At 35.1% G+C, this 11771-nt stretch overlaps 1 pseudogene; it reads right to left on the reverse strand.

Moving 5' to 3' along the window:
* Window positions 1–1857: 1857 nt before the first annotated feature.
* Window positions 1858–7784, reverse strand: LOC109076972 (annotated as a pseudogene).
* Between the last annotated feature and the right edge of the window lie 3987 nt (window positions 7785–11771).

Consider the following 11771-nt stretch of genomic DNA (forward strand, 5'->3'; position numbering starts at 1 on the left):
TATACTACATCATTTTGTGTCGGTTTCGTGTGGACGCAGATATTTCTTGAGATGAGGGAAAAAAAAAATATTGAATAGCGAAAGCTCTGGCTTCGTGTGGATGTAGTCTTTATTTGTTAACCTTCACCCAGACTTTTACTACGCCTTAGGCCTACACACAATATTCTAAATCAACATTTTTTCCTAAACTCCCTAAACGGTTAACCTACTCCCAACATTCTAACCCTAATCTTTTATCAACTCCCTGGACCTGCACCCTAATTTTAACCTACACCCAACATTCTTAACTTTTACCCAATTTTCTAACTACGCCCTGCACCCTAAACTCTTAACCAACCTCTAAAATGATCCACCTCTCAACCTCAACCCCTCTATTGTTTCAATAATATCCCAGATTACATGTAGATTCTATTTTAAGACAACTTTATGTAGTTTGTATGTAGAAGCAAACTTTCAGCTGAAAGCAGAGCCTTCTCTTTCTCATGTTCGGAATGAATTAGTTCTCCAGGTGGATATGTGCGGTTTATTTACAGTGCATTAGCTGTTTTATGACCCAACAATACACAGCGAGGTGGATCAGTCAGGAGGTTGCTACCTTGGCAGACATGTTTTCAGCTGGATGTTTGTTTGAAGAATGAACAGGAATGCACCAATCAGCTGTTAAATCATCCTTCCAGCTATTCAGTGGACACACACTGTGAATAAGAGTGAAAATGAGAATGAGAACTGGAAAACTGGGTGGGCCGGTGCATGTATGTGCGTCTCAGGATAAGTGAGCAGAGAGAAGTATTTGAGAGGTACAAGAAAGAGAGGTGTTGTCTTACACAGTTGAAGTGTTAAACACCTGTTTGAGAGAGACTTTGGGCTTATATCTTTTGAGTATGGATTATTCAGACACACAATATTATGTTGGGAAACCTCTAATGGTGTTGCCTGTATGCGTCCGGGGAAGAGGGGGCCCACCCCTCCAAAAGTTGTCCTTGGTGCTGTGAATTTTAGCAGTGACCATGTAACATTATGACAACACAACACTTTCATGCTCATGTTCTGTGTATTGATTACCTTTATATTTCCAATAAATTGTAAACTACTAATCCGACTCCTTGTTTTTAACTGTTTTTTTTTTTCACTTAGACTATTCAAACAATCTGAACAAATCAGATCAGACCAGGATGCACATTAAGCGGCAAAAGCCTTAGGAAGTGTTAATGACCAATGTAGAAATTTTTAATTGAATATTCCATTTGAAAATTTTCAAATGCAACAGCTCTGTTCGAAAACCCGGTGAGCTGTCTTGCTTCTAGTGTCTACTTGGGCAGCATCCGAATTTAACACCTTTTAAGTGACTAATTTTGAGTACTCCTGTGAGCAACTCGGTGTTGTATTTTATAAAATAAAATATGAAAAATACTTGACAACTACCTGACATTTTTTTGTTGTAATGAGTTGAAATAATATAATTACTAAAATATATAAAAATGAAAACCAATTTGAAACATTAATGAAATCTATAGTACTAGTATATAAACTACAAAATACTCAAATAAGCATTCAAATACATTTATTATTGTTAAAGGAACAAGAAATGCTCCTCAACTGAAACTCAGATTACTAAAGGTAAACAGGTTTGAGTTTATCTCTGGATTGCTGCCATAAGAAGTAGCACACTAAATTCATGTTAACTGTAGTCTGCTAAGTAGGTCATGAGAATCTTTGGTTAATTAAACTAATTTTACAAGACTTTACCACGTTATATGTTACAGGGCTTTGAAAGTGCAGTTTTGCAATGAAGGATTCATTAAAATGATCAGTCTTTTGTTACAGAGATCATGTAAACCCAGATGTTTTGCTGTCACAAAGAGTTTTATTTTATTTCAAAGCATTTACAGAGCAAATAACAACAGAATTTGCCTCTAATTTTCTATGCAATACATCCATTTGTGACAAATAAAATGCAGTATATATCAGTTTATCCTTACTGGAATCTCTAGAGTTATAATTTCAATATTCAAAGAAGCAGCCTTTTAAACTAAGATCACACTTGGAATTTTAGGAGAACTTATTTTTGGTTCTTTTGAAAGTGAATATATGTTGATTTGGCCAATTGTTTTTTGTCACCTGACTTAGAAGTTCTTATGTTAGTGCACATCACAATATCTACATAATCTCAAAATGCATCCATAAACGCTTATGAATCTTTATACGCACGAGTCTGTCTGCGCAAAACACTCATACATGTGCACTCTCCATAGAGAAGGCTCTCAAGGCTCAGCCAGAGATTCATCATCGTCGCCGATGACTCCTTTCAGATACGAGCGTTTAAACTCCTCAAACACCAGGTCCGTTGTGTCTTCACTAAACACACAAAGAGACAGACAAGAAACTCAATCAATGGCGATAGAATCGCAGATGTGAAGAGGAAGAGGAACAGTAAAGCAGAAAACAGGAACAAAGGTGTTTTATGTCAACGACACACACCCGTTCTGATGTCAGTGTACAGTTTCTATTGAACACTAACAACAGATTTACTGAAAGAAGGACGCTAAACTGGGGCTCCACACAAGAGATGGGACATCAGATGGGATATCAGTGATCCTCGAGCTCTCAAATTCCCTTCCCAGAGCTAAATTGGATCGTTTATCGTCTCAAGAGTGTGTGCGTTGTTGCAGATGAAAGACAGGGAAGTGAACGCCACACATTGTGCAACGAACACGTGGAATCAGAAGCACGAGGACTCTATAAGGAGGCTTCTATAACATAAGATCACATGAACCTCACTGAATATACACTCAGATAACGGACGATCACAATGGAAAATTATAACTGTGGCTTACCTCTCTTTAGGACGAGGAGAACAGGGAGAAAAGAAAGCAGATAACATTCAGTTATTATCAGATTAAGTCGAGACACGTTTATTTCTATAGTGCTTTATACAATACAGATTGCTTCAAAGCAGGAAAATAACAGTGTTATAAAAAAACAATGTTATAAGTGACCCTGGAGCACAAAAGCAGTCATAAGTAGCACAGGTATATTAGTAGCAATAGACAACAATACATTGCATGGGTCAAAATTATCCATTTTTCTTTTATGCCAAAAATCATTAGGATATTAAGATAAGATCATGTTCCATGAAGATATTTTGTAAATTTAATACTGTAAATATATCAAAAGGTAATTTTTTGTTAGTAATATGCATTGCTAAGAACTTCATTTCAACAGCTTTAAAGATGATTTTCTCAATATTTAGATTTTTTTGCTCCCTCAGATTCCAGATTTTCAAATAGCTGTATCTCAGACAAATATTGTCCTCCTAACAAACCATGCATTAAAGGAAAGATTATTTATCAGCTTTCGGATGATGTAGAAATCTCAATTTCATTGTCATTATCCTCCTCATTTCAGTTTCTTTTTTGTTCTCATCCGATAGTGTCAGTGCATATAAAATCATTAATATTATTGAATATTAATTGTCTTTTAAATCCCATTCAAATTCACAATTACATGATCTCAGAACATAATTGATTCATTAGTTTGTAAAAAACAAAAATCATGCAGCAAAGCACTTGTCAGGGTTATCATTAACTAAAAATAAAACCATAAAAAACATTCTTACTTGAATTAAAATAAACCTAAACTGAAATACAATGAAATATTAAGAAAAAAAGAAACTTAAATTAATGCACTAAAATAACTAAAACTGAAATAAAAATTAATAACAATTACATAAACATAAAAAAACAACTAAATTACTAAAACTATAAAATTAAATTTAAAACAGAAAATATAAATAGAAAATCTAATTAAAATATGAATGAAAGCTATAGTGATACTAAAATAACACTGGCACTTGATATGTTGATCTGAGCACTTGTATACATTTGTCTGAGTTTAGAACTAGGTGCTAGTTGGATGAACATCTGGTTATTAATTACTGTTAATGTAGGTTATGTGAGTGGAATTTGCTCCATGTACTGTAGTGCTATGTATGTGCATTTAATTTAATTTATTTTAGAAACGAAGGTTCTGTGATGAAGGAGAACAGCTGTAAAATCAGGTTTGATAATGTGATCAGCTCACCTGGATCAGGTTTGGGATGCATGAGTTTGAAGGGAACCTCCACAGCAACCTCACTGAAACACACACATGATAACATCTTACAAACACACACTCACAAAGTATAGACAACTTCTGCTGGATTCAACACTCACCTGGATCCAACGATGCTGTAAGACAGCAGAAATAGAGTCATTAGCATCTTCTCTAACAACCAGATGTTAGTTTGGTTAGCATATGTATGAACCTGAACTCACACTCACTCACCCGGCTGCATTACACTTCACCAGCACCCTATAAGCCACCAACATTCCCAGAATCTCCTTCAGCACTTCATCCTTTACACTGCAGAGAATATTAAAGAAATAGTTCAGAAAAATGAAAATTAGGCCATTCGAGATGTAGATGAGTGTGTTTCTTCAGCAGATTTGGAGAAATGTAGCATGCAATCATTTGCTGCTCAGCAATGGATCCTCTGCAGTGAATGGGTGCCGTCAGAATGAGAGTCCAAACAGCTGATAAAAACATCACAATAATCCACAGCACTCCAGTCCAGCAGTTAACATCTGGAGAAGACAAAAGATGAAACAAATCCAGCATTAAGATGTTTGTAGATTATTGTGATGTTTTTATCAGCTGAAGAAACAAACTCATCTACATCTTGGATGACCTGAGGGTGAGCACATCTTCAGCAAATTTTAATTTTGGGGTGAAATTTTCCTCTATGGATATTTAGGGTCTTATCAGATTTTCCATGTACACAAAAAAAAAAAAAAAAAAAAAACCCGGTGCAGGATTTACTTAAAAATTAAATGATTTTTCACTTATAAATTGCTAGTAAGTAGTAACACATTGAATTAAACATGACATTTTTAAGTGGAAAGGCTGAAATTGTAATATAACTTTTATTTACAACTTTGAAAAAGACATTTTTATAGTGTGTAGGTGCCGAATGATCTGCACTCACATGCTGGAGGAGGCCAGGTTAGTGTCCTCATGCTTTAGTTTCCATCCAGAGCGAGTCCCATTCTCTCACGGTTATTGTCCAGTAGAGGACAGAGTGTGTAAACCTTCTTCAGACTCGTACCAGACGGCACAGTGTCCCTGTGACATCAGAAACGGAACACAAATGTTACAAAACAGTGATACATAACTGGCTGTGACATCATAAAGGTGACACTCCTAAATGTTACATTTGAACCTAGTGAGTATTTTCAAACATCAGAGATGTGCTTCACAGCGTAAAAAGCATTTGTTGGCAGCAAGATTTTTCAATGTTTTTGAAAGAAGTCTCTTATGCCCATTATTTATTTGACCAAAAACACAGTAAACACTGTAATATTGCAAAATATCACTACAATTTAAAATAGCTGTTTTAAGTTAATTAAATATAATTGATTTCTGTGATCAAACCTGAATTTCAGCATTCAGAAGTAATGATAATATGCTGATTTGCTGCTTAAGAAACGTTTCTGATTATTATCAATGTTGAAAAATAAGTGAAAACTGTGGTAGATTTTATTTTTCAGGATTCACTGATGAATAGAAAGTTCAAAAGAACAGCATTTTATTTGAAATGGAAATCTTTTGTAACATTATAAATGTCCTCACTGTCACTTTTGAATCGAATGCATCATTGCTGAATGAAAGTATTAATTCATTTTAAGAAATCATACCAACCCCTTTTGAAAGGTAGCGTATATATATTATATATATTACAATCGCAAATAATGGAATAACTTTTTTTCTATTTGAATACATTTTAGAATATCATTTTATGCTTGTTTATTTACTTATTTTTTTATGCTTATGCTCTGCAGTAAGCTCATTTATTATGTCAAGAGCATGTGACATCACTGTGACATCACAGACTCCGCCTCTACTCATAATAATGGCGTGTTGGTACTCACATGGTTTCCTCACAGGCCACAGTTTTGATGTACTTGTCATTTGAGTAAAGCACCACATTAGTGACCTGCTCCACTGTGACAGAGAAACAGAGAAAACACTCACTGAACGCACACTTTCTCATCAGTTTCAGAGTGAAAAGTCTTCACACACCTGAGACTGACAAGTCCTTTATGTTCCTGTTGGAGCTGTTGTCGATGTCCACGCTAATGTTGATCTCCTCTCCGTGGTAAAACGTCTGTAACAATCAACAATCGAAGAGATTCAATAATTTTATTTATGGTGTAGCCTATATGTTGATTCATGGTTGTGATTGCTAATGTCAAATGAGCCTCTAGATATGATGCAGGACGTCTCACCTCTTTCTCCAGACTGACACGCATGTGCAGCGGTTTATCAGACATGATGAATTCACAGGTGGTCTCGGCCGATGGAGCCGCGCTGCCTTTATCTGGAGCGTACTGGATCTTTCTGATGGCCAACCGGACAATGTAAATGCTTATAATATCCTAATATCTACATTCTTTATAGTTGCATTTAGCAGATTAGACCTGGGCGATAATATAGTTTACATTTTGTGACATTTAAAAAAAAAAATCAGCATTTGAGATTTGCTATATAGTACATGCATTACATATATAGTATACTGCATTGCATGTACTACTGTATGCATGCAGATGAAGTTGGACATACTTATATTTATATAAAGAGATTACAGCGCTCTGCATCATATTTACAGAATTAAATACAATACTTGTTTATTACTAACTGTGTGATGCTGATTTCAAAAATATGATGCATTTTATGATATTTTTGCTTAGAAAGTGAAGTTGTCTTGTATTTTCCTTTAAACAGCAAAAACATGATCCCTGTTTTCTTCTGAGCCTGATTACAGCTCTTTGTTTAATTCTTAGCCCACTGAAAGACATTATTTCATGCTAGAATTATGGCCAGAGACAGAAGAAAATGCAAATGCAAGCCAGACCTTTTCTGTTACATTTGTATTGGTTTTTTGAAAAAATAATAAATTAGAAAAAGCTGCATGATGCAAAGTTTTCATTGATACTTTGAAATTCTGTTTCACCCAATTAGGTAATATTAGGCATTTTTTGCAAATCAGCAGAATTTTTTTTTCACAATGCAGGACTGTGTCATACAGTTTATATTTTGCAAGGACGTGGTCTGGGCCTCGAAGTGTCTTGTTCTGGTCTGGTTTTGTTTTTTAGGGGTCTGGTAATGAATTCTGTGTGCTTGTGAATTTTCTTACCTCTTTTGGGCTTTTTCATCTTGATTTTCTGCACAAAATGCCTTCACCTCAAACTCCACTGCACAACGCTGCACAAATACATACATTTTTGCTCCAATTAATCACACAAATACACAGTTATTACAGTTAACTAAAACTAAAAGCATGTGTGTGCTCTCTCTCTCTCTATATATATATATATAAATAAACTGCTAAAACTAACTAAAATTTAAATTTAAAGCATCTAAATTTTTAATAAAACACAACAGTATGTTTCCGATCATGATGTTTATCTTTCCTACATCTGTGGGCCCCGGCTGCAGACACACTGAACACGGCAGATTATCTGGAAACTGAGAGAAAACACAAACATTTTCAGAAATCACAACACAAACCCACTCAAAATAAAAGCTCATGTCTGTCAGGACAGTTATTGTGCTGTTCTCATGTATAAAAACGCCATCCCCATCACGTCCATATCATCCCGACCGTACGGGAACGTACCGGACAGCATGACGTAGACTAGAGCAGAGAGCACAGGCTTGAACTCATCCACACAGCTCCGCACTGCCATCTGTCTGTGAACGTGTCTCACCTTTCTTTCCTTTCACCTGCTCGGGGTCGACCAGCACAACACCATCTGACACACACACAAGAGAGAAATCTGTGAGTTTATTTATTTCATTTAACCTAATAAAGTCTACTGTATCATGCATTTTAACGGCTCTAAATGATCAAAACGTTGCTGTTACACCCGTTTCACACACAATCTACTGCATGTCGTCTGATAGTTTAGAGTTTTTTATCCAGTAAAAGCTCTTTGAGTGTAATTGTACTTCAGCTGCTGCTTCTGCTGTCAAATCTTGACTGATTTTGATCAAGTAAAGGTCAGAATAACTGCAGTAATATTTCCAGATTAACACTTTCTGGACTGAAGCAGCTCAGTTTTACTTGATTCTCCATCAATCATTTTTTAGAGTCTCAAATCTGATCATCAGGATCTTTTGAGGAGCGTTTGTTTCCAGGAGCTTTACTTTCACTGTTCCTCAGCGGAGGAATGATCTTCACAAGCCTCCTAAAGAAAGTGTGTTTATTTCTTCAGCTCTCAATCACTGCATTATATGTTTAGATCATTTCAATCTCATCTTACTGAGACACATCACTGGAGATATAGAGCGACCGCTGATATTTAGATCATTTTATGTCAGTATCTGCTGCACTGTTATAAAGATATCAGTGACAGTCACAATACAAGCAGCAGAATTTCATCATTTTTTGTTCACATAAATATCAGCCTCTGCAGCAAATTGCATATTTTTGAATAAAAGTGAGCTGTTTTTCCTCACACACCGTTAACCAATCACTGATGACTAACACTTAACTTATGTATGCAACGCAGACATATAATTACATAAAACAGAACTGAAGGACACAATGACACAAAAATGAACAAAAAGGAAAGTGAATGGATGGACAGACACTCACAGATTTGTCTCTGGAGAGTTTCTTGTAGATGATGTGTTTGGGACTCATTCTGTCTGCTGTAGCAGAAACAGTGATGATCAAGAAACACTTCATACATTTCTGCATTTGGTGGATGCTCTTATCCAAAATGACTTTCATTGTATTTAAAACATGCATTTGGTCAGTTCTTGTTTTCCCATGACCTGCTGTTTGAGCTACAGAAAGGCTATATGTGAATATTCTAAATGTTGAAATCATGTGGCTATGTGTATCTGTCATCTCACACACACACACACACACACACACACACACACACACACACACACCAGCAGTTTCAGCTCTGAGCTGATGACACACAACACTAATCTAGAGTAACAGCTCAACACAAACACAGCTTTGCTGTAATCTGTCTGTCTATCCATCACCGGTTACTATATTATTACTCTATTAATAATAATAATAATAATAATAATAATAATAATAATAACAACAACAACTTTTAATAAATATTCTTAAAAAACTATTATAAAAATAAATGAATAATAATAATAATAATACTACTATCTAGCTACCCATATATCTACATAATTACTACTATATATTTGTTATAAGATTAAAAAAAAATCTAATTCTGTAGACTCGCGTTATTAAAAACTATAATAATAAAAATAATATTATTACTACTATATACTTCTAATACTACATACTTCTAAAATTCTAATACTGACTGCTAATTTATTTTATAAAAAAAAGCTATAATCATCATCATAATTACTTTTATAAATTTGTTATTTATGTCTAATATCCAGTTTGACTGAAAATGTTAATATTGGCTGCAGACTCACTTTATTACTATTACTACTATTTTTATAGTTTTTATTAATGATAAAATATATAACAAGTACTGTATATTTACATTTAAATATATTTCTCCATAAATACTATTATATATTATTTATAAGACTTTAATCAAAATGGTAATATCTAAGACCACTGTTACTACTAAACTTTATATTTGTTATAAGATGTCTAATGTCCTACTGTAATAAAGTCTAAAACTGACTGCAGATTTGATAAACTATAATAATAATAATAATATCCATCACCATATATACACATATACATATATATATATATATATATATATATATATATATATATATATATATATATATATATATATATATATATACACACATATATATATATATATATATATATATATATATATATATATATATATATATAAATACACACACATGTATATAGTATGTAGTGATTGTGTGTGTGTTTCTGTTCTGCAGATGTGGCCTGTGATGGTGCAGCAGTAACTCACCCGTCTGTTGTGGTGTTGTGTGTTGAGTTAAAGTGTGAGTGGACGCTGGTTTTCCGGGCCAGTATCTGTAAGCTGTGACTCCGCCCACTGCTAGCCGTTCGTTCCCCGCGGCTCGGCTCTTTCTCATCAGTGAGATTAGCGTCTCTGGCTTGCAGAGGGAATGAAGATGCACAACTGATCCAATCACACGCATATAAAGACACCGACAAACATGCATCATTCTTACATCACACAAAATATAGATAGATAGAGAGATAGATAGAACGATGGATGGATGGATGGATGGAACAATAGACAGACAGACAGATAGATTGAATGATGGAGGGATGGATTGATGGAGGGAGGGAACAAAAGATAGATAGATAGATAGATAGATAGATAGATAGATAGATAGATAGATAGATAGAGAGATAAATAGAATGATGGATGGATGGATGGATAGAACGATAAATAGACAGATAGATGGAGATAGATAGCTGGATGGATGGATGGATGGATGAATGGAACAAAAGATAGATAGATGGAGATGGATGGATGGATGATAGAAAGATAGAATGATATATGGATAGAACGATATGATGGATGGATGGATGGAACAATAGATAGATAAATAGATAGATAGAAGGAGCGATGGATGGATGGATGGCGCACACCGTGTCAATATTTATTTAACAAAAATAAAGCCAAAATGCAAAAGCCATGTTAAAATAACATGTAATAAATGCTTTAAGTATTTCAAATTCAGATACTTAATTTAAATGAGTATTTTAACTGATCATCTGTTAAAGTAGTCAAGAAGCTTGTAAAGTTTTACAAGCATTTGGTCTGAACATACTGACTGAAAATTATAAAAAACATTAACTCCTGAATAATACTGATGTGTCACATCTTTTACTAATAGATCTAGTGATGTCATATCTACTAAGGTTATTAGCTGGTCTCTTACTGGAACACTGGACTGACCAATCAGAACACAGGATTGGAACGATCCATCACATAATGCATGTTTGTTTGTGATTAAAGACAGATCATCAGCAGGTGTCTGTAGCCTGCGATTTAAGACGGTGCTGTCAATCTCAGCAGCTCACGGGATTATACACCCTCTTATCATTCTCATCTCATTTACACAGAGGTCCGAGAAACCTCAGCCGAGCTCTCTGATGATGCTATGAAGATAAATGCATCACTCATGCACAGCTTTCCAGTTTAAAAAAAGACAAAAACAAATGAAAGTAACGTCCCACACATTTTATGGTGTGCAAACATTAAGCAGACATATACAGAGACCTCATATACATCAGCAACAATTATCTTCCACAGTCGGTTTAAGCCCCACCCACAAACGCATCAGAGAGGCCGGAGCTAAACAGCCACACCCACAAGTCATCAGTAAAGTGTGAAGTCCCCTCCACTCAAAATCTGAAACCAAGTGCACTTGTTGGGCGCCTCGACAGACTGCAGCGTTGAGCGAGAGTGTCTTAAACATCAGTTCTAGTGTTTAGTTGAGCATGAAGGTGCAATGCAGTCTTTTTAAGTGCGAGCATCTCCAGCTCTGCTGCTGGCATCAGGGTGAATCACAAGTGCACTTGTTTTCCTTTGCAAAACAGCTCAAGAAGGGTGTCTGCGTAGAGTTTGATACAGTATTTGAAACAGACGTCATGCTCGGAGAAAACACCGTCAGGATATGAGCTTGTGATATGAGGTTGTGTGCAGCATATGAAATAAAAATAACAGAGCATCGCTTTTTTTCCACTAAAACAC

The sequence above is a fragment of the Cyprinus carpio genome, chromosome B15 (assembly GCF_018340385.1).
Source record: "Cyprinus carpio isolate SPL01 chromosome B15, ASM1834038v1, whole genome shotgun sequence".
Classification (NCBI taxonomy): domain Eukaryota; kingdom Metazoa; phylum Chordata; class Actinopteri; order Cypriniformes; family Cyprinidae; genus Cyprinus; species Cyprinus carpio.